The following is a 25,496-nucleotide window of genomic DNA, read 5'->3' as shown; positions in this document are numbered from 1 at the left end:
ATCAATGGAGATTCAAATTAATGCTTGTAAGAGTAATCTGGGGACGTTTGAGGGAGCCAGGACAAGGAACCCTAAGGTCTTGACCTTTTCTCTCCACCTGTCTCTGCTTTATGAGTTTAGCATGGAAGAAATCATTGGAAGCTGGGGCAGCGGTTTGCAAAACTTTTGGTACCACATCCCCTTTGCACTCTTATAGGTTATTGAAAACCCCAAAGGACTTTTGTTTATATGAGTTTACCAGTCAGTATTTACTGAAATAGGAGAAATTAAAATAGATGTTGCTAAAATGCTTATATAATTTATTTTAAAATAATAGTTACATCTTAACATGACACTTTTAAAGAAACATAACTATATTTCTAAAAGAAAATCATTATGAGAAGAGTGATATTTTCTAAATTATTGTAAATCTCTTTCATGTCTTGCTTAATAGAAGACAGCCAAATTCTCAAGTGCTTCTGCATTCAATCTGTTGCAACATCACATGCCCGGTAGCTTCTGGAAACCTCCCCTGTAAACTTGTGAGATAAATAATTTCTTAGTATTATAAATACTATTTTTTTATCATTTCTTAATATTATAAAAATAATTTCTTAGTATTAATTATTAAACTGGTAAGAACAGATACTACACTTGATCTTAGCCAAAAGGCCAAGAAGTGATCTTTTAGTATTAATTATTAATCTCTTAGTGTAAGTAGCACTTAGTGTTAAGTATTCTTATAATTTTTACTATTATAACTTTTTAGTATTATAAAAATAAATTTTAGTAAATAATTTCTTAGTATTATAAATTTCTTAGTATTGTAAAAATCACATTTTTCATATTATTATAATTTCTTTTTTAAATTTTTTAAAAAATTTATCTTTAGAGGGGAAAGGAAAGAGAGAGGGAGAGAAATATCAATGTATGGTTGCCTCTTGTGCGTCCCCTGCCGGGAACTGGCCTCTAACCCAGGCATGTGCCCTGACTGGGAATCAAACTGATCCTTTGGTTCATAGGCCTGAGCTCAATCCACTGAGCTATACCAGCCAGAGCTTATTATAATTTCTTAGTATTGTTATAAAAATAACAAGTTTTATATTACAGGTCCCCTGAAAGGGTCTTAGGATTACCAGAGGTCATTGCATCATACTTTGAGAACCCTCTGGGCTACTCGATAGTTGGATGGAAGTGCACAGTTCGTCTAGAATACTCTACTCTAAATCTATCTCTTTCTTTTTAGAAACAATTTTGGGGCACTGGTTTATCAGCTAATAATTAATCAAAATGAATCCATTTACATGAAACTATGCCAGGAACCCCAAAGAGTAAGACACAATACTGAATCACAACTGCAAAATATGATCAAACTTTATTTCAATTAACTTATGATTATTAACTCTGACCACTGAATAAAGCCATTTACAGCATCTATGGAAGTGGAGCAGACATCTGATACTGAGAAAGAGGACAGGTGAGGTTCCATGTCAGCAAATAGGTTTGTGTGTGTGTGTACATACTCATTGCTCAGGCATGTTTCTGAATACCTGAAATGTACACCTGTGTCTACCATATCTACTTCTGTTAGGGGATACGTAGAAGTTTTGTATTTTGTTCTTATTAAACAGTGTGTGTTTGAAATGGAGTTTAAGGAATATCTGAAGTTTACTAATGGTAAAGTAAATCTGTCCCAATGAGTATTTTTAGGTACCAGTTTTTGTGTAAGACAATGAATAGACAGCTCACCTCAGTCTTCTCGAGGCTTATTTTTAGTCCATAGGGATGGTGTGAAGTGAGGAGGACACGATAGAATGAAGGGAACTTTTACCAATTTTGCTCTGTATCTGGGCAGTCTGCAGAGAGATTTAAGACGGCAACTATTTATTTTCTTACTTTCTGTTTCAAATAACCAAGAATTGCACTATGTCAAGAAAAATATGTAAGTAAATTTGCCACAGCATCTTTGTTACTTCATATGCTGAATTTCTTAAACTCTATACTTTACATATGAATATGACATCCTTATCTACCACTGTTTTGATGTTAAGAAAGATAGAATATACTTTGCTATATAAGTATAGAAAAAGCTTATATACTTTGTACTAAATAAATATGTGATATCCCAATTCCATTGCAGTGTCACTGTTGAGTCTGGTATAATTACAATAGGTGAGACAGGGTGACTCAGCTACAGTAATGCACAATTTAGCCAGAAGTGGTACATAAAATATATACAATGAACATAATGTTTAGTATAGTATAGATTATACATGGCATGTTTGGAAGGTATTTTATAAGCACATCTGAAATTTTTTTATCGTTTCTAACAGATGGGAAATAAACAGTAATAGGAGCTATTAATTTTTCCTATTATACATTGGGAGAAAAGGAGAAATAATGTTAGGAAAAACATATTGAGGCTAAAAAACTATATCAAATGTTTTTAAAACCCATTTTAAAATCTTGAGAAAAAAGAAATAAAAAGTAAGTTGAAATATTTCAACATCTGTTATCCGTAATGGCAGCCCTAAAAAATCAGTTGCTGGTAGGTAAGAAAAATATTTTCTGATTAAAATGTAGCCAGCTGGTTTCTGAGATGCTGGGAGCAAGTTTTCACTGAACACATAAAGTGGAAGAAAACTTTACAAATTCAAGTATAGGGCAAATTAAGACAAAGTTCAAGTTGCAAACACTGGTTTAGATTTGAAAGCAGTTGGTCACTCTCTGTCACACACACACACACACACACACACTGGACCGTGTGACGATACCTGTTCATCTTGTTACCCTTGTTCAAAAGTGTAGTTCAAGCTCTCACCATCTTTCCCTAATTTTTGCTACTTGCTGCCTCCAAACCAGTAAACCAGAGACAAACTTTTTCCTGCTATGCTTGCCCCTCTGCATTTTCTCCCCTGTAAGCCCCTTACTACAAACAGACTCGGTCGTGTCATTTCCAAGCTGCCCAGGCTCTCTTGGCTCTGGCTGCCTCAGCGTGGCCTTCATGACTCTGTTTCTGACCAACAAACTTCTCTAACCTCATCCTTGGTCACCCTTGCTGCATCTGCCATGCAGTGACCACATTTTTCATATGCTGAACACTTTGCAATATTTCTGTTTTGCTCATACTCTGCCTCTAGTCTGGAGAAATGTGCTTCTGCATGAACTGCTAGATTTATGAAGGTCCTGTTCATCTCATAAGCTACTGGCCAAAGATTTATTTCCTGGGAAAGTATGAGTACCTCCATGTCTCTCAGGCAGGGTCCTCTGCCTCAATCAGCACTCTTCAAAGGAGACTCTGTTCACAACTCTATGGATGTGTTTATGACATTGTATATTTGTTGTAATGCTAATGGTTTTGGTAAAAGATAAACAGGCATATTTTTAAAAATGAGCTTATTTGAGCAAAATTTGATCCCAGTTGGGCAGAACCAAACTCTACATGCAGTGGGGAGATACGTTTGTGGAGAAAAAGCAGAAACAAAGTAAGGAAATTACCGATTGGTTATAGCTGCAAGCCTTGTTGTCAGTTTGTGATTGGGAGTGCTTATGTTTTAATTTTGCAACCTCAAGGCATTTCAAGGTTTAGATTTTGGTTTGCTGTGTAGGCTGTGAAGGGGAGCAGAATTTGCCATCCCAAAATATTTCTCTTTGGGATATTGATTACTTTAACATGGTAATTTCTTTAAAAATTGTTTTAAATATTTTATTTATTTATTTCCAGAGAGAAGAAGGGAGGGAGAGAAACACTGATGTGCGACTGGTTGCTTTGCACATACCCCCAAACTGGGCGGGTAGTGGGGGGGCTCTCGGCCCACAACCCAAGCATATGCCCTGACCAGTAATCAAACTGGTGATGCCTTGATTCGAAGGCCTGAACTTAATCCACTGAACCACACCAGCCAGGGCTAAACTGCTGATTTTTAAGACTCAGAAAGAACCTTTGAGGTCCCCCCTAACTGCCTGAAAGGAATTTAGATAAAGGGAGCTATCATTATAGATAAGAACACTTTAACAGGAACTAGTGTGTGATAAGGAGGAACCTAGCCAGGCCCTTTTTGATCTAATTTCCCTGTGTGTCCCATTGTTAAAGATGGCCCAGTGGACATTTCCTGTTTACCAAACATTTGTTTTTCCATCTCAGAGTGAAGTGCCTTTCTGCTCTCTGAAGTTCCAAACCACAACCCTCGTTCCTCTTAGATCAGGATGGCACATAAAGCCTTAACTGCCTGTTTTGGCCTCAGGCCAAATGGATTCATATACAACCCCCATTTGTATGTTTTTGTCTTTGGTTACTCTGTCTTGTGCCATTTTAATTACTGGACCAGCCTGAAGAATGAAGAGGAGAAAGGGGGAATTTTCTATTCCCCCAACCTCTCTTAGCGTTAGAGCAGGAGTGTCAAAGTCATTTTCAGGTGGGGGGTGGGGGGCATCAGCCTCGAGGTTGCCTTCAAAGGGCTGACGTGATTTTAGGACTGTATAAATGTAACTGCTCCTTAACTGTCCAGGGGTTGAAATTATACTCGGCCCTTCAAAGGCAACCGTGAGGCTGATGTGGCCCCCGGTGAAGATGAGTTTGACCCCTGCATTAGAGCCAGCTCAGTCTCATGGCCTCCTGGCTTAATTGATCTCACACTTGCCCCTGGAATCTGGGCTCCTTCTGGACAGACACTTGTCATCTCTGTAGCCCTAAACAGGGCACTTTCTTGGTAACTAAGAAATATTTGTTGATTGAATGGTGAGAATCTCGGAAATGCTTTTAGCAGTCTTAGAAGCCTGTTATACCAAAATTAGACATGAGGCCAGGAATGCAAGGCCCCATAAGAAAATAATTGAGGGGGTGGTGGTGGTCAGATTAAATTGAAAGCAAAGGCCCGGTGCCCTTCTACTAAGAACTCTAAGCAGAAAGGCGGAGAGAAAGAGGAAGGTCTGCCGGGAGGGGTGAGAGCAGAGTGGGGGAGTGCCACAGAGAAGGGTGGCTGAGGACAGGCAAAGGGAGAGAAGGTCCTCTTTGTTTGTATTAAATGTTCTTTTCTGAAGGACAGCCTGATAGAGGCCTTTAGAATTAGAGGGCGAACATTTCATTTGTAAATTATGCTTAAAACTGCTAAGTGCTTTGTTCTTATAAAAGGTTGTAGACCTGGCAAAGAGTTAATGCTCCTATAGAGAAAGGTGATAAGAACAGATAACTGTAATGTAATTTTTCACGGGGATAACAAAGCCCCGGGAGAGTCATTGAACCCAGACAGCGAGGGCATCTGAGTCCCCTCTGTGGTGCTCCTTGGGTGTAGTCAGTTGCTCACGCTGATCCACTCTGTCTTCCGTGGTTAAAGATAATATCTAGTTTCCATTTGGGACCACAAAGAGCAAAGAGCCTGCACTGTAGTTTTAGGGATTTGAAGAAGGCTGGTATTCTCTCCGTTTCAGGGCTGGCTGGTCAAATGGTTGAGTCACAGGTTTGCAATGTCTTCCACCGGCTCCAGGCTGTCCAGCCTACACTCAGCCCGGGCCCTCCAGCTTTCCTTGCTGGCTCTCTCTCTCAGCCTCCAAGGTTGGAATGCCTGGCTCAGCTAGTACCTGACCAAGCCAATAAACTCAGCTATCAGAGGCTGAGTGCGCTTAATCTCTTTGCCTCCAAATCAGGAATTTTTGTCAAAGAAGACTCATTGGGAAGAAGACTGTTAGCGGAGAGGAATGAAGTACTCATAAGGACTTACAAGCCTTTATTGGGGGAAGGACTTGCCCTCTAAATATGCAGTATAGCTAGTGGCTCAGTTTGTCTGTGGATAAGGCTGCACTTGCCCATTATCTTTGTTGTAGTGCATACGGGTACTGAAAAGAATAAAACAAACAACAAAATGCTCACACATGGGGAAATACTGAACAGATTGAGCTAAGATAAAATGAATTCCTGTGTTATTTACCTGGCTAATGATATTCTACTTACCTGGCGTGAAAAGTGAAGCCTGCAACTGGCTCAGTGAACACTGGGCAACGGAGGCAGGCTGACCTTCCATCCTCTGTGAGCAGCTCCGGGAGCAGAGCAGCGAGGGGGATGGACAGGCTCCTGCCGGTAGCCCTCTTCTTACCCCGGCTGTAACGAAGCTCAGAGGAGCTCAACTCTGCACAGCCAATTGAGCTGTGTCTCTCCACCACTAATTCCTGTGAATCTAGAAAAGGTAGCTGGGGAAGCAATTAGAGAAGAAAAAACTTTTTCAGAGTCTAATTGCCTTTGGTAGAAAATCAGGGTTTTGTGGCTTCTGTCGTTGTTTTCTCCAGTGCAGAGCCAAAGGAAATAAAGCAGTCCGAATTGATTTTAACATCAAATTTCTGCTTTCAGATTGTCAGAGGGAGAAATGTAGTGAAAAGTATACTGGAAATACAGTATACAGATGAAAAAGCCTGCACACACAGGCCCGAAACCCAGGTTTCAAGTGATAAATTTTCATGTATATGCAATTTGCTTTATCTCACATTAATTCATTTTAATTTAACAAATATTGACTATGTTCTGTTTGCAAAACACTGAGTTATAGATGTGAAAAGAAGAAATTAGCCTTGCATTTAGCAAGCAGACCTAATATAAGCAAGAACCATAGATAAGAATCTCCAACGTAGAGATTTAATGAGAATGTATAATAATAATTATGACAACACAGTACTTATCACACACCCCTGAGCTCATCTTATTTCCTCTTGGCTTCAGCTCTTCTCAGCCCCTTTGGAGGGGCCAGTTCTGTACCGCCATCAGTCTGCTTGGCACAAGGGCAATCTAACCACGCCCAGCCTGTCCACTCTGGTTCTTGCCCCGGGTCTCATCTGAAGCAGTGGTATAGAACACCTGTGGGAAACGCTCAACTTGTCATTTTATAATGTGGAAATGTGGGGCGTTTAAGTGGGGGGTAGGGGACGTCTTTGATCAATCAGGAACAGGAGTTGATAGATAAATGCATTCTCCTATTGCCAATTCTGAGCACGTTTCATGGGGTCCTCCAAGGGGTTCAGTGCAACCCATCTTGTCACTTGTTAATAGTAACCAGTCCTGTTATTGGGTCTCCATCCTTCCTATATTCCTACTTCCTGGGCTTACCTCCCAAATAATTTACAAGCACACATGTTCCCCACCTTCCCCCCTCAGGCAACACTTTGAAGGGAATCCAGGTTAAAAAAAAATAGTATTTAATATTTTTGAGCATTCAGTACCCAGGAAGCATTATATTACACACTCTACAGTGAAATAGCTGAGTTGGTTCAGATAGTTCTCATGGTAAGAGCTAGTATTATTATTCTCATTTTGCAAATACAGAGACAGGTTTAAGAAGTTTAGTAACTTGCCTAAGGTCATACTGTTGGTGACAGTGCCTGCATTTAAATGCAAGTTTGTTTGATATTAAAGTCTAACTCTCACAGCAACAACAAAAGGTTTAAAAATGCACAGTTACTGTGGTGGGCATTGTGGAGCTCTCCCCAACATCTGACCCATTTCTCTGTATTCAGTTGTGTAGTTTGGATGGGTTTTGGCCTTGGCTCCTATGCCTGACTTTGGGAGAGGCTCCTGATTGGTCTAGACTTGATTAATCCCACTCTTTTTGCTACAGTGATTGTCTGAGATATGTCATAGCCCAAGCCATTAAAACACAGCATTTCCTAGGCCACAGTTCACAAATAAGCTTATAACCCAAGATGCTTCCGTTAGAGGTTGCTAACTGTTTATCATTGGGTTGCTCAAAGCTGAATCTTTGGGCCTTTTTGTCCCAGTGGAAAATTATAATGATGGGGAATTGTAACCCATCCCACCATTCTTTTGACATTGTTTCTGTAAGTGCTGACTCTGACGAATATGTTGCTTATAGATGAACAGCAATGTTTATATAAGCATCCTAGGAACTAATGTCTAAATATATATATATATATATATATATATATATATATATATATATATATATACAGGAGCTAGTAGAAGTAACATCTGCTTGAGTGTGGTTGTTAGGGTAATAATGTGGGTGTAATAATTTGCAGTTCTAATTTGAACATTTCACCTAAAATGTCATATGGTGTACTTGAGTATGATATTGTTATGTTACAGAATTACATGCTTATGGTTTTGTAATAAAAAAGGGGCATTATTCGTGCTGGACCCTGTAGACTCTGACCTTCAGGCATCCCAGCTCTGGGAGGTTTGCTCACCTTCAGCTGTGGAGCTAGGATGACATGAAACCAGGATGACTAAACCAGGATAATGCATGCTGGACTGTCACTTGCCTCATTGGAGAGGACTGTGCTCAACTGCTCAAAACTTTTCAACTCCCTTCCTTGATCTCTTTGTTCTGTTGCCCTCTGCCTCCTTCTAAAAACCTCCGCTTGCATTGAGAGGTGGAGATGGGCTTTGAGACATGAGCCCTCCATCTTCCAGGTGGCTGATTCCTGAAAATAAACTACTTTCCTTTACATCAGCACCTGCCTCTCAAATATTGGCTTTTGTAGTGGCAGGCAGCCAGACCTGTGGTGTTCGGTTACAACTTCTCTAACTGTGCTCACTTACCTGGGGACCTCATCTAGTCTCATGGCTTTAAATACCACTTATACACCTCCTGCCAGTGTTCAAGTGCAGCCCAGATTCCTCCTTAAAACTCTAGACTTATTTGTGCATCAACTACCTCTTAGACATTTCCACTTGGTGTCTAGTACACATATAATACTTAACATGTCCAAAAGTGCACTCCACTTCCCCTTTATTCTCACTTCAGTTAATGCCAACTCCAACCTTCGATTGCTCAGGCCAAAACTTTAGAGATACTCCTGACTTGTCCCTTTTGCTCACACCTATGAGTCGTTCATTAACAAATGATTGGCTCTACATTTGAAGTGTAATCACATGTATAGGTCCTGTATACATACATGACAGAGACCCAGGAAAACTGAGGCACTCTCAGAAATGGCCTAAGACATCATCTTAAATACCATCTCCAGCTGAAGACAAAAGAAGATGTTGAGGTGGGTGATTATAGGGGGTGAGGTGGGGAAGACTGGTTATAGGAGGTTGCCAGGAAGAGCATAGTAAATAAGGGTGAGGCTTTTATGCAGATTCAGGTCATCATAAGAGTTTCTAGAGATTTAAAGCCATCCTTCTCCCCCTGACATGGAGAGGGAGACACGCTTACAAGTGGACATTTCCCAAGCAAATATAAATATCTCTTACAAAAGGGTAACTGATGCATTTTTTTAGAGCTTTTCTTATGCCTGCTGTTTCTTAAAAAATAATTAGCCTAAAATAATCTTTATGCCTTAGAGACATATTTTGGAGTGGCAAATTCTCCTTTTCTTCTGAATTCTTGCCCAACTGGATCCTCTATACTCGCACAGCATACCTCCTACCCACTCCTATTATAGCGCTTACCTTACCTGCTTTGACACTTTTATTTAGCCTTTGGGAAATGCTTCCATCATTCATATAGAATTAAGTGGTTATGAACTCAAGGCTGCCTAGCATATCCATCATCAGCATCTCAATTAGGCCTTTGGGGCAAGGTCGTTTTTTGGTGACTTTTGAAATGCTCTGGAGGCTTACAGAGCAATATTTAAATAACATCTGTGACAGGGAGAGGAAGCTGTTTCCCTCTTGAACTGACTCATATCCTGTGAGGTCAAATAGTTACTTGGGACACTTTTTATATATTCACATATACCTTGGGTACCATGATATAGGGAAAGAGTTGTAGGTCAGCATTTAGGGGGCTGATATTACTTCTGCCTAATTAACTTTTCCCATTAGATAAGTCACTTATGGTTTTGAGTTATTTAATCTCCGCATGCGGAAGATGGAATACATGATACTGGCTTACCTACCTCACGAAGCTGTTGTTCATTTGAAATGATATAATCTATAAATGATAGGTTCTTCACTGGTTCCCATGAAATCCTGCTGAAAGGTGTATGGAAGCTCCCTGTCCTCTGAGTTGTATGTAAAACTGTGTCTGTGCGTGAGCATATTCTCCCGTTTTTTGTGGAACAGAGCCCATACTGCAGTTTATTCACCTTCTCAAGATGACCCATGTGTGTGAAGATGCAAAAAATAATTTTCCTCTTACCTTTCTAAATTCTTCTGGCTGGACTAATAAATGGATTAACAGGTGACAGATCAACAGAAGAAAATAACCAACTTTAATCTGCATGTGTATGGCGGGGTGCTGTAAGACTATGAGGCCGGAGGATACATTGGGCAGTTGAGTCTTATGTGGCATTCTGAGCTAAGGAGAAGGACAGTTGGAGCAGGCCCTCATCTAAATTACTTTTAGGCAGTTGGGGGGAAGGTCAATGTTTTTTCGAGTGTTTCTTTTCTTAAAAATAACCAACTTAAGATAGTATCCCAAAAGGCATATTTGGGGGTGACAAAATCTGCTTCCTCTTACCCAAAGTAGATCAAGAGCTTTTGGGAGAGGTGTGGTAGGCAGTTAGACAGGAGCAGAACAAAGATGATGGGCCGGGGCAGAAAGCCTCTGGAGCCTAGCTCGGGCAAAACCGGGAAAACAAGCAGCTCACCCCCAGGGATACAGCTCTTCCCCTAGCATATCGCTGGTCTTTTGATTTAGACCCCCTGACCTTTCCTACTTCTGGTCATTGGTTTGGACCCTCCTCTGACCTTTTCTTCTCTGCCATGTTGCTAGTCAGGCAGGTCAGACCACCCTTAGAGGGGGTAAACAAAGGGGCCAGAGAATAGCCCTTAATCGTTAAGCCCCCAGGTCATTGAGGATCTGACCTGCATCAACTACATCTATGCCTTAGTTGAGTTTCAGCTCCAGGCCCAGAAAAGCAGCAAAACTGGACAAGCAACTCCATGGCTGACTTCAAAACCAGGTTCATTGACTGATGACCCCCTGCCCTGACACCAACCTATTATTGGAGGCCATGACCTTGAAAGGACACACCAGGAAAGACCAAACACCTCTTCCTCCATGCCTGTTCCTTCTCTTGTCTGCCTCCCCTGCCTCCGGGCACATTACCTTTACCTTTCTGTCTCTCAAGTTCTAACCGCCCCTTCTTTTGTCTCTGTAACTTGTTTCCTGAGCCCTTTTCTTCTATCACTTACTTCTTCTACCTTTGTGACTTTCTAAATAAACTGTCTCTTCCAGATTGAGTCTTGGCTCTGAGTTCTTTTCTTAGCCAGAACTCAAGTACCAAGATTCTGAACCAAGGTCTGGTCTGACTCCACTGGTCTAAGACCTGGTGCCATTCTCACTGCCGACAGAGGTATTTTGTAAACTATAATATACCACTTACGTAAAAGTACCATCTACTGGACTCCTTAAATGATCCTCAATGATCTTGTTGTGTATGAGGACAGGGACTCTTTAGAGAGAAATTGTGACTTCTGTCTTTAAACACAACAATGAATCAGTAAGCTGTGTGTGTCCATAATTGGTTAGTAAGGTTGGTAAACATGGCTCCACAGAAAGTTGTCAAGCACATGTCGTTGAATAATCTTGATACTTCTCTAATCTGGACATGACTATGAAGTTCTGAAGGCTAGTGAGGTATCTACCACCAGAATATCTGAATATCTCTCTTACTGTAATTCTTCAAACACAAAAGTTTACTACCCCCCAAATTTTCATCCAGTCTAGTTTCATCCTTTCTCATTCCCTTCCTCCATCACTCCTTCCCTCTCTGCCTTTCTCTCTTGCTTCTTTCCTTCCCTAGACGTTAACTGAATGCCCAGGGGACCTTGAATAGCACGGTGCTGGCACCAGTTCCTAGAGGAATCCTGTCCTATGAGTGTGAAAATGGCACACCCTGGTCCCAGGAGTAAGTCCCGGGAGGTGGAAGCCTGTCTGGGAGCCCAGCTCTGCTATTCAAATCACTCTGTGACCCTCTGTCTGTCACTTAACCTGCTGTGCTGCTATTTGCTCATCTGTAAAATTGCCTTCCCTCTTGGGCTCCTTGTAAGGATAAAAGAAAATAATAGGTGGCAAAGTGCACAGAATGGGGAAAGTCTAATACTAAATCAAAGTGTTATCATTTTAGAAGTTTATCCCTGAGCAGTGCTGACACTGACATATGGAAGTTAAAGCTGCAATTAGGGGACTGCTTCATCTTTAATCCACCAATAACAGAGCATTCTTCAAGCAGTGACCCAGTTTCATGTGCCCTATGGTTATTTGCAACTTTTCTTCTTATTCTTGGTATAAGTACAGTGACTCAGAATTTTTGAGGACAATTCTGATGGAGCTCGTCTGCAGTCTTGCTTCCTTAAGTATGGATTCAGAGAATGTACCGTTAAAGCTATTAGGAGCTTTATTTACAGAGGCAGGTCAGTGTGATGGTTTTCTTCAGTTTAATGAATCTTGACTGAGGCCCTGTTATAGGACAGATCTTGGGGATACAGAGATAGGAAATATCCATCTTCGACCAGAGGAGACATTACGAAAGTGCCTTCAAAGCAATGGGAATGCAGTCATAACAGATCTCCTTTAGTGAACATACACTACCTGTAGGTGCAGTGCTAGAGCTTTTCATAAATTATTGGTTTTAAGCCTCCCAACAACAAAATGAGGCAGGTCATTTTATACCCATTTTCAGAAGGGACATTTGAGCTTCAAAAATGTTAAGTAACTTGGCCAAGATCATGCAACTAGTAGGATTCAGCCCGGACAGACACAAATTTCATCCATTGACTTGTTGGTGCCCTGAGGAAACCCAGAAAATCTTAGCCCCAGTGGGTCGGAAAAGCAGCCAATGGATGGTCCTGAAGACTCAGTGGAGCCATGTGCCTGTCTCGTGCTGGAGGGTGGGATACGTTCCCTTTAACATCTTGATTCTGGAAAACCAGGTAAACGTTTATCAAAGAAGCCTTATTATATTCTGGGTATTTCTAAGATAGACACAAGTAAATGTAACCCTCCATTTTTATAATCCAAATCTCAAATTTCTAAAAAAATAAAATTGCTTTCCTCATGAAAGCTATACATTTGGTGAACTGAGCTAATCAAGTGTTAGCTGTATTAATGGGTGCCTCTTGTGTACTCAACTCTGACAGTAAAATTAACAAAGACCAGATTAGGCCAGGCTTTATTTGTGTATTTCTCGCATCAACAATATTCTTTAATAATGATGTCTCCTTATCCTCCTGATAATTACTTGTTTCCAAAGTTCCACTGTGACAGCTTAATTCCTTTACCTGTGAACTTTGGGTTTTATTATGTTATAAATGTACCCTGAAACCAGTAATCTTTTAAATCAGAAGTTGATAAACAATAACCCATGGGCAAAATCTGCACTGTGACCTATTTTTGTATCGCTTGTGAGAGCTAAGAATGATTTCTATATTTTTAAAAGATTGTTTTTTCTTAAGAATGTGTAACAAAGACCATATACAGGGTGGGGCAAAAGTAGGTTTATAATTGTTTATATGGAAAAATAATATAATAATTAATAAATAATACAAGAAATAACTGTTTTCTGTAGTCACAACTATAAACCTCCTTTTGCCCCACCCTCAAATATTGACAAACAGCCTCAAATATTTTTTAAAATATTTTATTTATTTAGTTTTAGAGAGAGAGGAAGGGAAGGAGAAAGAGTGGGAGAGGACCATCAATGTGTGGTTGCCTCTCACCTGTCCCCTGCTGGGGACCGGGCCTGCAACCCAGGCATGTGCCCTGACTGGGAATCGAACCAGCAACCCTTTGCTTCACAGGCCTGTGCTCAATCCACTGAGCTATGCCAGCCAGGGCCAGAGCCTCAAATATTTATTATCTGTTTCCTTAAGAAGTTTGATGACCTTGCTTTAAATTGTGAATGGTTTATTTCCTCAGGAATAGGCAGGGTTTTTAAAAATTTTATTTTAATTGTTCAAGTACAGTTTTTGGTCTTTTATTCCCATCCCAGCCCACCCCCCCAGGGGATGGGCAGGTTCTTAAGAAGAAGAAAGTAAGGCCTTATGGGCCCTGATTATATGTTTTTTACCAGCCGAGGGGCTGTGAGGGGCAGGGAGGTGCACCGCTCAGCTCTCACTTCCAAAGAAAACTTCCTTTCTCAAGGATCGCAGTTCCTGTCCATGACTCCTCCACGATGGGCCTCACTGTTGAGGCTGAGGCCATGTTCTTCCTGGGCAGCGATGGATCCCAGACTATGCCACCCAAATCGTGCATCTTTGGCATGAAGATTACTTTGAGCCAAAAGCTATTGAGAATGAGCAGCTGCAGGAAAAGCTTGAAGGTCTACAACTTTTCCTTTTTCAAAGAAAATGTACACGTATCAAGGAAATTTCCATTTGCAAAATGCATATTTCCTGTCCTATACCAAGAGGAGGATGACTCTAAACAACCCTTAGCAATGGAGAAGGTACCAACTTAAATTTCCATAAAAAACCTTACTAACAACCCTTGTTTACTCAACTTTCCTGGGCACTTTCCATCTTTAAAGTCACTTTATTTTTTATTTTTTTTATTGTTCAAGTATAGCTTTTTTCATTTTCACCCCACCATAACCCTCTACCCCACCCATCCCTACCTCCCACCCTTGAACCTACCCCCTTTGGATTTGTCCATGTGTCTTTTATAAATGTGCCTTGATGACCCTTCCCCATTATCCCTCTTCCTCCTCCTCTTCAGTAACTGTCAGTTTGTTCTTTATTTCAATGTCTCTGGTTGTATTTTGCTTGCTTGTTTGTTTTGTTGATTAGGTTCCACTTATAGGGGTGATCATATAGTATTTCTCTTTCACTGTATGACTTATTTCACTTAGCATAATGCTCTCTAGTTCCATCCATGCTGTCATGAAGGGTAGGAGCTCCTTTCTTTCTGCTGAGTAGTATTTCTTTGTGTAAATATACTACAGTTTTTTGATCCACTTGTTTACTGATGGGCCCTTAGGTTGCTTCCAGCACATGGCTTTTGTAAATTGTGCTGCTATGAACACTGGGGTGCCTAGGTTCTTTTGGATTGGTGTTTCAGGATTCTTAGTGTATAATCCCAGCAGTGGAATTGCTGGGTCAAAAGGCAGATCCATTTTTAGTTTTCTGAGGAAATTCCATACTGTTTTCTACAGTGGCTGCATTAGTCTGCATTCCCACCAACAGTGCACTAAGGTTCCCTTTTCTCCTCACCAGCACTTGTTATTTGTTGATTTGTTTATGATGCCTGTTCTCACTGCTGTGAAATGGTATCTCATTGTGGTTTCAATTTGCATCTCTCTGATGGCTAGTGATGCTGAGCATGTTTTCATATTTCTCTGGGCCCTCTGTGTGTCTTCCTTGGAGAAGTGTCTGTTGAAGTCCTTTGCCTATTTTGTATTTGGGTTGTTTGTCTTCCGAGTAGAGTTGTGTGAGTTTTTTATGTATTTTGGAGATCAAACCCTTGTCTAAGTTATCACTGGCAAATATGTTTTCCCATATGGTTTGTTCTCTTTTCATTTTAATGCTGCTTTCTTTAGCCATGCAGAAGCTTTTTATTTTGTTGAGGTCCCATTTGTTTATTCTTTCCTTTATGTCCCTTGCTCTAGGGGACATATCGGTGAAAATAGTGCACCTTCTTATAACTTTCTTCCCCTGATCAGAAGCCCAAATGCCCTTTGTCTTTGTTAAGCCTAAGATGGTTTTCAAATCCAAGTGCTAACTACCTCTTTGGGTTACTTATCACTAGGTTCTCCCATGTGTATGTGTGTGACACACTTGTCAACTAAATTTCTGTTTGGTTTTCTTTCATTAATCTGCCTCTAGCCAGTTTGATTTACAGACCCCTGTCAGAGAACCTAAAGTGGGTAGAGGAAAAAGAGATTTTTCTTCCCCTATAGCAGTCTCAGCAGTGTCTGAACATGACAGGTGTCCAATGGGTTATCCTACACTGGAAGTAGCAGCCTTACTGACAATTTAGCATTGGACTGGACACAGGAGGTGAGCAAGAAAGGAGAACAGATATCAATATAAGACCAGGGATGGCAAAATATAATTTGATTTGAACATTGTATGACAGTTAGATTGCATAAGTTAAGGAAGTTATCTCCAGGGTTGCCAGATTTAGTAAGTGAAATGTAGGATTCCCAGTTAAATCTGAATATCAGTAAACAACAAATCTTTTAGTATATGTATGTTCCTCAGCATGTGCATTTTTCAAATGGGAATGCCAGAATAGATTGCCTGCTAGAGGCACCCTGTATTGGATGAATAAAAAGAAAATTTTTTTTTGTATGAGTATGGCTCAAATATTGTGTGAAATATACTTTTATTGAAAATTTATTTCCTGTTAACCTAAAATTAAAATCTAACTATGTGACCTTTATTTTGACTGGCAATTCTAGTCGTGCTATTATCCACTTAAAGAAAATCTATTGAAACACAAATCATGTCTTAATTCATCAGAAAGACTAGTCTTTTAAGGTTGGATAGGAATCTGGGATTCTTTTGTCCGATGTGTTTATTTTTAGACGAGAGTAGGAAGTGTCTTGTTCTGGGTCGAGGGGCAAGTTAGTCTCAAACTAAGTCTAGGCCATGAGCTCTCTGACTCAGAGTTTAGAGCTCTTCCTATTCCACTATTCAGTCCTCTTCCAAAAAAGACACATTTCTGATGCCTGTATTTCAGGGCTATTCTTTTAAGTTTTATTTGCCTCTTCTTTCTGTCCCTTCTCTTATCAAATACCTCTTCATCATTAAATGGCTTTTTTATCTTTGTTGCCAGACAATCTGAGTAGTTGGTAAGTAGACTTCAGAAAATGATAAACCTGTCTGCTTGGGTTCATATATTTATCTATATTTCGACTTCAAGATTAAAATAGTTACTGCATAAAATTCAGAAAGTGTTAAAAATTACAAAGAAGAAAGTTAAAATTACCCATAATTTTTCAAAGTATTCTGTAGAAAGATTGGGCCAGAAAGTAACTGATAAACAATAAATGGAAGGATGCTTTCCTGCACCTTTGTCAACCATGGTTATTGGTGATTCAAAAAGAAAAGCATTGCTAAGGGAACAAAACAATGATGTAAGGTTATTTAACTACTATTTCATTGGTAACAAAGGAGAGGTCAATTTTATTTCGTACATTTATAGGCCATTTGTACTTTTTATAGTGAATTGTTCATTTTTATTTTTACATACATATATTTTCTCATTGGAATGTTTGTTTTCTAACTATAATTTTAAAAGTGTGTTAAGATTCTTAATTTTTTGTTTTATTGCATGCCAGCAATATTTTTTCTAGTTTGTCCTTAACTGTTAATGTGTTTTGAATGTTACTATGCAAAAATCATGAGTTTGTATGTGATTATGAGTTTTTCTTAATAATCTTCAAAGTTATACTGAGTTTCCTTCATTTGCAAAATATAAATACTGACTTGCATTTTTCTTCATTTTTTTGATGAACAAATTCACTTGTTTGTATTTGGTTAACTCTTTGATCCAGCCTGAATTTTTGGCATGTAATTTTCTTCTTGGTTTTTGGAATCTGGGCATTTTAAACACATTTCAAGAAAAATAATCTGGAATAAAAACAGATTTATTTTACATGCAATGATTTCATCCATTTTTGCATGTAAGAAGTACATATGCACAGAATGTATAAACATTATGACCCTTGGGGCTGCCTTAGGAGAGAACACTTTTTTAACATCTTAGTGCTTCAAAGGACTGGGGAACAAAAAGGTTTATTTTCTATTGACCTATTATATTTGCATAATCTTTTCTGATGTCACATAGAAGAAGAGAGAAGACTTGTTATGGCATCAGAAGGCAGAACCGGGACAGATGGGTGCAAGTTACAGAGACAGAGCTCAGCTGACATTAGGGAAGGCAATGCTGCCTAGAAGTCATTGTTCTGACCTTGCAGCCTGAGCCTGCACAGAGGCTGTGTGGCTTTCCTCAGAGATGCCCTTCTTTGGATGCCTTGTGATTAGATTAGAGTTAATGGGCACGTTCTCCATTATCCTGAGAATATTGTCTTTTAGTTAAATGATTTAAACCTTATTGTTCTAGTTACTATGCATTATCTTAAAACTAGGTGCTAAGAGAACAATTTTATTTTGCTCATGATTTTGTGAGTCAGGAATTAGTGTTAATTTTGGCTTGAGATCTCTCAGGACGCTGCAGTTAGTGGTTGGCTGGGCTGATTCATCAGCTCTGGTGGGCCGGATGGTCCTTCACATGGGTCAGTCGCATGGCTGGCAGTGGATGGTGGCTATTGACTGGGAGCTCAGTGAGGGCTGTAGACTCCCGCACGAGGTCTCTTGAGCATGGTTATCTTAGGGTAGTCAGAATTCTTAAATGGTACCTGGCTTCCCCCAGAGCAGGTGTTTCAAAACAACCAGGTAGAAGCTGAATAGTCTTTTCTGATATAGCCTTCAGCATTACATAGCATGACTTCTGTTTTGCTGTGTTGGTTGAAGCCGTCACAAGCCCACCCAGATTCAAGAAGAAGGATATATACTCCACTTCTTATTGGAAGGAGTGTAAAAATATTTGAGACCATTTTTTTAACTGCTCCATCTATTGACACATTTTCTGTTTTCTGGCTTCTCATCTTTGTGACTCTATTATGCTTTATTTCCATGCAGAGATATAATAGGGTTTGAAGGAGTTTGCCAAAGGAAGACATATGACTTCTGTTTGTTTATAATACTTTTCAAGCAAACCGTTTGGAGAATTTTTTATTTTAATTTTACACTGAGTTACTGTGTTTAGACTTGTGGAACGTCAAACACATAATCACACTCTAATTTCACTATGTCTTAGTTTATTTCCAGACAAACTCTAATTTAGCTACTGAGAGATGGTGCAAATATGTTAGTTACATTGTTCCTGAGCTTCATTTAAATTTTCTGTGCCGGAGTTCTAAGGTTGACCTTGATTGCTGGCCCGTGACTCTCCAAGATGACAGGCTGAATCTGCTGTTCTTTCCTGGATTTCTGGGATCGATCCACTGTGACCCCAGACTTGGTTCAGTGTTTGGTCAGAACCCTTGTATACAGGCGACATGAAACAAAGAGTGCTCTGAAGAATTCCTTCCCTGAATGGAATGTCCTTTAAGTTTCTGTATTCCTTTTGTACAAAACTTTTAGAGGCTGGATAAGGTAAATAGGCAAAGGCCCAAATAGTCAAAGCGGAGAAGACTGAGTTACAAATAAGTTAATGTAATTCAACTACCATTGCCATAACCTGGAAATTGAGGAGTCAGGCAGTCAGCATCTGCATTTGCTGTCTGGTCGCATCTGCAGAGCTGTTGTGCCTGCTTTAATTAGGGCACATTTACGGTTCCAAAGGGGTATGAATGAAGCATCTATTTTGTTGGTTTATGTCCGAATGACATCCCACTGACCTAGGGTTTATTTGAATCCACTGCTCTGCAGCACAGATGGTTTTTTGTAACCTTGCTCAGGCAGCCTGTCAGGCACCCACAGCCATGAAGAGAGGACGGAGTGAAGTTGTGTACCAGCCTCTGCAGTGCTGAGTGGTGATGCATCTTTAAGGGGGTGGCAGCTACGACCATAGGATTTGGCCTAATGAGACAGTAAAAACTGGATACGGTGAGTTAAATCTCCTCTTTTTTTGACCTACTTTAGAAGTCTTTCTGCTCTTCAAGTTAAAAAAGAAAAGGAGTAAATGGCTGGGCAGCAAACTCTAACTACAAAATACATCGTAAGTTCAATGAACCATTTTGAAGGACTATTTCTCACAATAAAACATACAATGGCCAAATTTTTGCTCTATGATAAGTGGTCATCATCTTGCTTTGTAAGCAAGAACTCTCCTATTTACCCTTTTGCTTCCTAATCTATGCATTTTGTTCTCACATAGTATTATGCCCAGCTCTTAGGTTACCTTGACCTTGGAGATTGTCTCCTGCCCTAAACAGAAAAGGTATCAAAGTTCTCTGGCATTAGCAAATACTGGCCCAACACAAAGCCCTTCTCCTGAGACACCTCGTGTATTCACGAGTCACAGCTACCCCGGATGGCCCAGTGCTCCTACCTTTGCCCTCCTTTCCTTGAGTTCATTATGTGTTTGCTCTTGTGTCTCCATGAAACACCCAGGGATGTGACCAATGAACATTGTTCAGCTGTCAGATGATACTTGCTTAGCCTAAGACATTCAGGAACACTTTCCTATCCAGGTGATAAAGGACGAGAGTCTGTGTATTTCTCCTTAGAAACCAGGAATTGGGCACAATGGTGTTTTTCATCCTTTTGAAGTCTGCATTTCATTAATTTATCTAACACATATTTGCTGTGTGCTTAATATGTACAAGGTGCTGGAACACAGCAAAAAAATTTGACGTCAAAAGTGCTATGGAGAGAAATTGAGCAAGACCATGCAATAGAGAGTGACCAAGGACCAGGGATTGAGAAACAATTATAAATTCAATAGTTAGAAAAAGACATCTCCAATGGAGTAAAGACATACAGGACAAGAGACTAGTTAGCCAAAGATCTGAGGGAAAGAATATTCCAGGTAGATGAAGTATGTAACAGTTCTAAGTAGAAAAGAATCCTAATACATGCACATGGCAGAGGTGAAGTGACATGTATGTATATATACATCTTACAATGTGATCACCTCACTAAGTTTAGTACCCATCTGTCACCATGCAAAATTATCATAGCAGTGAGCATTTTCCAAAGTAATTGTAACAATTTCCACTTGCATTAGCAGTGTGTGAGTTAAGGTTGTTCCAAAGTCTTGACAACACTTGATATTGTTGGTCTTTTCCACTTTAATCATTTTGATTGCACAAGTGGCATCTCATTGTAGTTTTAATTTGCATTTCTCTGATGAATAACCAATTTGAACACAATTTTATATTTTATTACCTACTTGGGTGTTCTTTTTTGTGGAGAGTCATTTCAAGCCTTTGAATCATCTTTCTAGTCTATTTTTTATTTTTTCTTACTGGATTATAAGAGTGCTTTTTATATTCTATTGGCTCTTCATCAGATATGTGTGTTGTGAATATACATTTTCACTCTTTGTGTTTCCTTGTCATTCTCTTACTGGTGTCTTATATAATAAACAGAAGTAATTAATATTGGTATAGTCAAGTTTTTATTTTTTACCTTTGTGGTTAATTTTTTAAATGTCTTATTAAAAATCTTTACCTACCTCAAGGTCACAAAATTTTTATCATATATTTTTCTTTAAAATATTTAAAAATGTTCTTTCCACATTTAGTTGTACATTGCCTTCAGAATTTGTGTGTGTGTGTATTTTTCCCTCTGTGGATATTCACTTGACCCAGTTTCCAGAAATCCACTCCCTTCCCACTGCAGCACAGTGTTACTTTTGTCATAAGCCAGGTGACTGTAAATGTCTAGGTTCATAAAGGTTTTCAACATTGGACTGAAGCATAACTTTTCCTCCATCAAATGGTTACCATAAAAAAAAAAAAACAGATACTTAAAATTGAAATCTAACTTAAAAGTCTTCTAGTCCAGTGGTTCTCCAAGTGTGGTCCTGGAGCAGCATCAACCTTTCCTGGGAACTTATTAGAAACACAAACTAGGGCTCTACCCCAGGCCTATTGAATCAGAAACTCTAGCAGTAGAGCTCAGAAATCTGTATTAACGAACCCTCCAGGTGGTCGTGATTCAAGTTCAAATTAGAGAAAATCCTAGCTCACCTTCTATTTACAGATGAAGGTACTGAGGGCAATTCAAACAATGGGTATTTTTGCTTTAGTTCGAATTAACTAAATTTAGTTAGAATTAGAATGAAGAAAATATATTAATTTTACTGTTATAAAGCAAATTAGAGAATTTTTAAATATTTGGCATTCCTAACCTGAACAAAATGGTTAGTTACAATTAGTATAATAGAAATTTATTGGGAGTGGAGATTTTTGAGCCAACAGGGAAAATGCCCCAAAGCAGAAAGTGATGGGCTGAGAGATTTCTCCAGGATTTTTCAAGCTATTGTTTATGAAATGTACCCATCTCTTGAAAGCTTTTCAGACCTCTTTTTGGTCTGAAGTATAATTTCATTGCTGGAAGGATAATTTCATTATTCTTCTCTGTATCTCTTAACACTGAAGTGAGTACTCCCAGAACCACGGGTGCGGGCTCTGAGCTGGTTGGTGGGTTATGTAGTGGCAGCTCCTGCTCAGGCTCTGCACCTCCTCTGTCACCACCTGCAGCTCCTGGAATGAGCTCTCATCCCAGAGGCATCGACAAGTCCTGCGTTAGAAGAAGAGATTTAGCAGATGTGTAGAAGTCATGTGAATTGTTGCACTTCTTCCCTTCTTCAAGGCATTTGGTGAGATGTGTGTGTACTGCTTAGAAGCTGCCTTTTTGGAAAGCAGATGAGATGATCTGGGAATTGCCTCTAAAATACTTTTAAATCTCCACTGAATAGAATGAGCAGAGAAAAGAACAAAGAGAGGCACTCAAGGCTTTTCAAACTAAGCTAAACTTCTGCTCATATGCTTGCTAGCCAGCTGATATTTTGCCACTCATTTGCCTTGCTCTAAGGCTGCATCTTCACGAAAGGCGATGTGGGAAATGTGCAAATCAATGAAAAAGAGCTGGGTTTTCTCTTTCTCCTCCTGTTCTGAGAGTTTAGGGCAAGCATTTGAGTTCTCTTGCTTTCTTGCCAGACTGTTAACTCTTTCTTAGAACCTTAGCTTAGTGGGACTTTCTAATGAAAAAATGAGTCAATATTTCCAATACTGCACATGAAAAGGAAATCCTAAACCATAAGGTAGTACTAGTATTATTGTTATTAAATTTTAACTTCTCTTGGAAATTACCTTTTCTCTCTTTGCTTCCATTTTACTATGCTAGCTTTTCATAACTTTCACAGTACTTGTTTGCAGAGTAAGTAGAGTGAACGCTTCACAGTTAACAGAATTTTTCATCTTCAAAGAATCCTTCAAATGAGGTAATTGAAAGGAAGCTAATATTAGAGTACAAAGTTAAGATGTAAAAAAAAAAAAGGGCCTCTAAACATGGACCTAGAAAGATAATGGCAAAAAGCGCATCAATCAAAACCATATTTATGAGAATAAATTGAAGGTCTGCAGCAAAGTCTGTCCGGAGGATTGGGTGCCAGGAAGGATTATGCGCATGTCTGTGTATATGCTGTACACTCTTGCATTTTATCAGTTAGGGCGTTTAAACTTTGGAAAACTTCCACTTGTGCTGCTGATGAACAGTTGTAAGACCAAGCCCTTGTCATTTTTCTCACTGTCTTGCTACTTGTAGTCACAGTTTGGTAAATGGAAGTTTTTTTTAAGGTTAGAGCTGGATGCTTGAAGAATCTCCAAACTCTATTCTTATGGAAAGTTGGGGTCCAGTTGGGCGAACAATCGACCTGGCTTTCGCAACTGTACTTGGCTTTTTGGATTTGCTGGTTTGATTCTGTTGGCACTATGCCTAGGCATTTTCGCAGCTCGTGATGGAAGGAAATAACATATCTGAGTTGGAGAGCTCCATGGATCTGTAGGTAATGTGAGGCCAGATACCTTCACTGTTCCACCAGTGTCTTGTGCAATCTCCAGTTTGGGGAATACATCTACTTGATATTTGTAAAATGAATAAATAAGCCTATGAATCACTTTGGGTCCCTCATAAAACTCTCATATGGTTAATATGAAAGGCAACCAGTCATGATCCTGTGCCTGCTTGATCTTCTCTTTTAATGGGAGATTATAGAAAATATAACTCATTCCGCATCCAGGTTTCTTCTTATTTATTGTGATTACAAAGCCCGGGTATGCTGCTAACCCCATATGATATGAAATACCCATTTTATAATGGAAGTCTCTTCTGTACCCCATGGCATAAAACTTAGCCAGAGAACCTCATCAGGAAAATAACACCTTATTATTAATAAAATCCAGACTCTCAGTGGTTGGTAGTAGAGGGAAATGAAAAAGATCTCTGAGGCTCTAATTCTTGCCTCCTGAATTTAACCTGACCCTTGGGCCTCTCAAGAGACTTGGGCCTGGCATCTCTATGTGGACCTTCCATATATTTTCACCTCTGTACCATTCTGGCCACATGTGGATACCTGATTCCATATTATTGCATGATGGAGCTGAGACAAGGCCAACAGGGATGGTTTTGTTTTTTCTTCTTATGCAGTAAGGCAAGTGGTTTAGAGTGTTTGTAGCATTGGACAGACTTATGTTCAAGTCACTATTTTTCATGGTCTGACTTTGGGCAGGTCACTTTACCTCTCTGAATCTCACTTTCTTTATCTATGGAATAGAGAAACCTATAATGCCCATTTTCTGGGACTATTGTGAGCAGTGAATTAGAAGAAAGAGTGGCCTCAGCAGGAAAATAACAGAATATAGCAAAACAAGCCTAAGACCCATATAAGAGGTACGTGTAAATAGCAGCAATGGGAACATTTCATTATATCTGAAACTTTTTCTCATTATTGTGAGATTTTCCCTATTACTTTCAAATGTGCTTTCCCACACATAATTAAGAGAGTTATTTTGTGTCCCATTCTCTTTCTTAAACCATCTGGGCAGCATCTTCTCTGGCAGAATAGCTCTTCCCCCTCAAGTGGTAATACAAACCAGAGACAGGCAGGAGTGACTAATAGCAAGGGGCTCCTTCATGGCACGTCAGATGGAAGGGGCATGACTTAGATACCACTGAGCGGTGCTGGCTCCAGAGACCATTCCAACACCACAGGGACTTAAAGAAGAGGAAAAGCTCTTCCCCCTAATGGAGCAGATACTGGAGGGTCTTCAGCAATCCTCCTGCCACTGCTCCATTCCAGGAAGGATTAGGAGTATCACAGAGGAGCTTTCACTTGGAAACTTTTTGTGCTTATTTATCTCAGGGGGTTGAACAAAAGTAAGAAATTGAAAAAAAATACATCATTGACCACTGAAAGTTGCTCCACACAGTTAAGGCCTATAGAACAAGAGACCTACGGGGAGGCAAATTCCATAAAGATTAAGGCAGAAACTTTGGCTTATAATGGCCTAGGTTCAAATCCAGGCCGTGCCTCTTAGTGGTTGTGTCATCTTGGGCATGTACCTTAATCTGTTTAAACTGTCGTCTTCAAAAGGGTGGTAGTGCCCTGGCCAGGGGGCCCAGTTGGTTGGAGTGTTGTCCCATACACCGAAAGGCTGTGGGTTTGATTCCCAGTCAGGGCATGTGCCTGGGTTGCAGATTCAATCCCTGGTCTGGGAGCACATGGGAGGCAACTGATCAACGTTTCTCTCCTACATCGATGCTCCCCTTTCTTTTCTTCTCTCTCTGAAAGCAATGAAAAAATGTTCTCAGGTGAGAATACAAATAAAAATAATAATAAATAAAAACATAAAAGGGTGATAGTATCTACTTTAGTGTAGATATCTACCTATGGTATAATACCATCTACCTCATAGTAGATACTACGAGACAGTACCAAATAGTATCTACCTTATAGATTGTTATAGATTAAATAAAACAATGTATGTAAGCACTTGGAATTTTATAGTGCTCATTCAAAATAACAATATATGTATATATTTTTTACTTCCTGGGACCCAAAGAAGTTCCTAGAAGGGAGAATGGGCCTTTAAAAGCTCAGGCAGAT

General features: G+C 39.7%; 1 pseudogene; it reads right to left on the bottom strand.

Annotated features, from left to right (window-relative positions):
* Positions 1 to 563: 563 nt before the first annotated feature.
* On the bottom strand, positions 564 to 663 carry LOC119036763 (uncharacterized; annotated as a pseudogene).
* Between the last annotated feature and the right edge of the window lie 24,833 nt (positions 664 to 25,496).

The sequence above is a fragment of the Artibeus jamaicensis genome, unplaced genomic scaffold (genome assembly GCF_021234435.1).
Source record: "Artibeus jamaicensis isolate MK-2021 breed Jamaican fruit bat unplaced genomic scaffold, CSHL_Jam_final contig_588, whole genome shotgun sequence".
Classification (NCBI taxonomy): Eukaryota; Metazoa; Chordata; class Mammalia; order Chiroptera; family Phyllostomidae; genus Artibeus; species Artibeus jamaicensis.
This window is presented reverse-complemented; position numbering and strand designations above follow the sequence as displayed.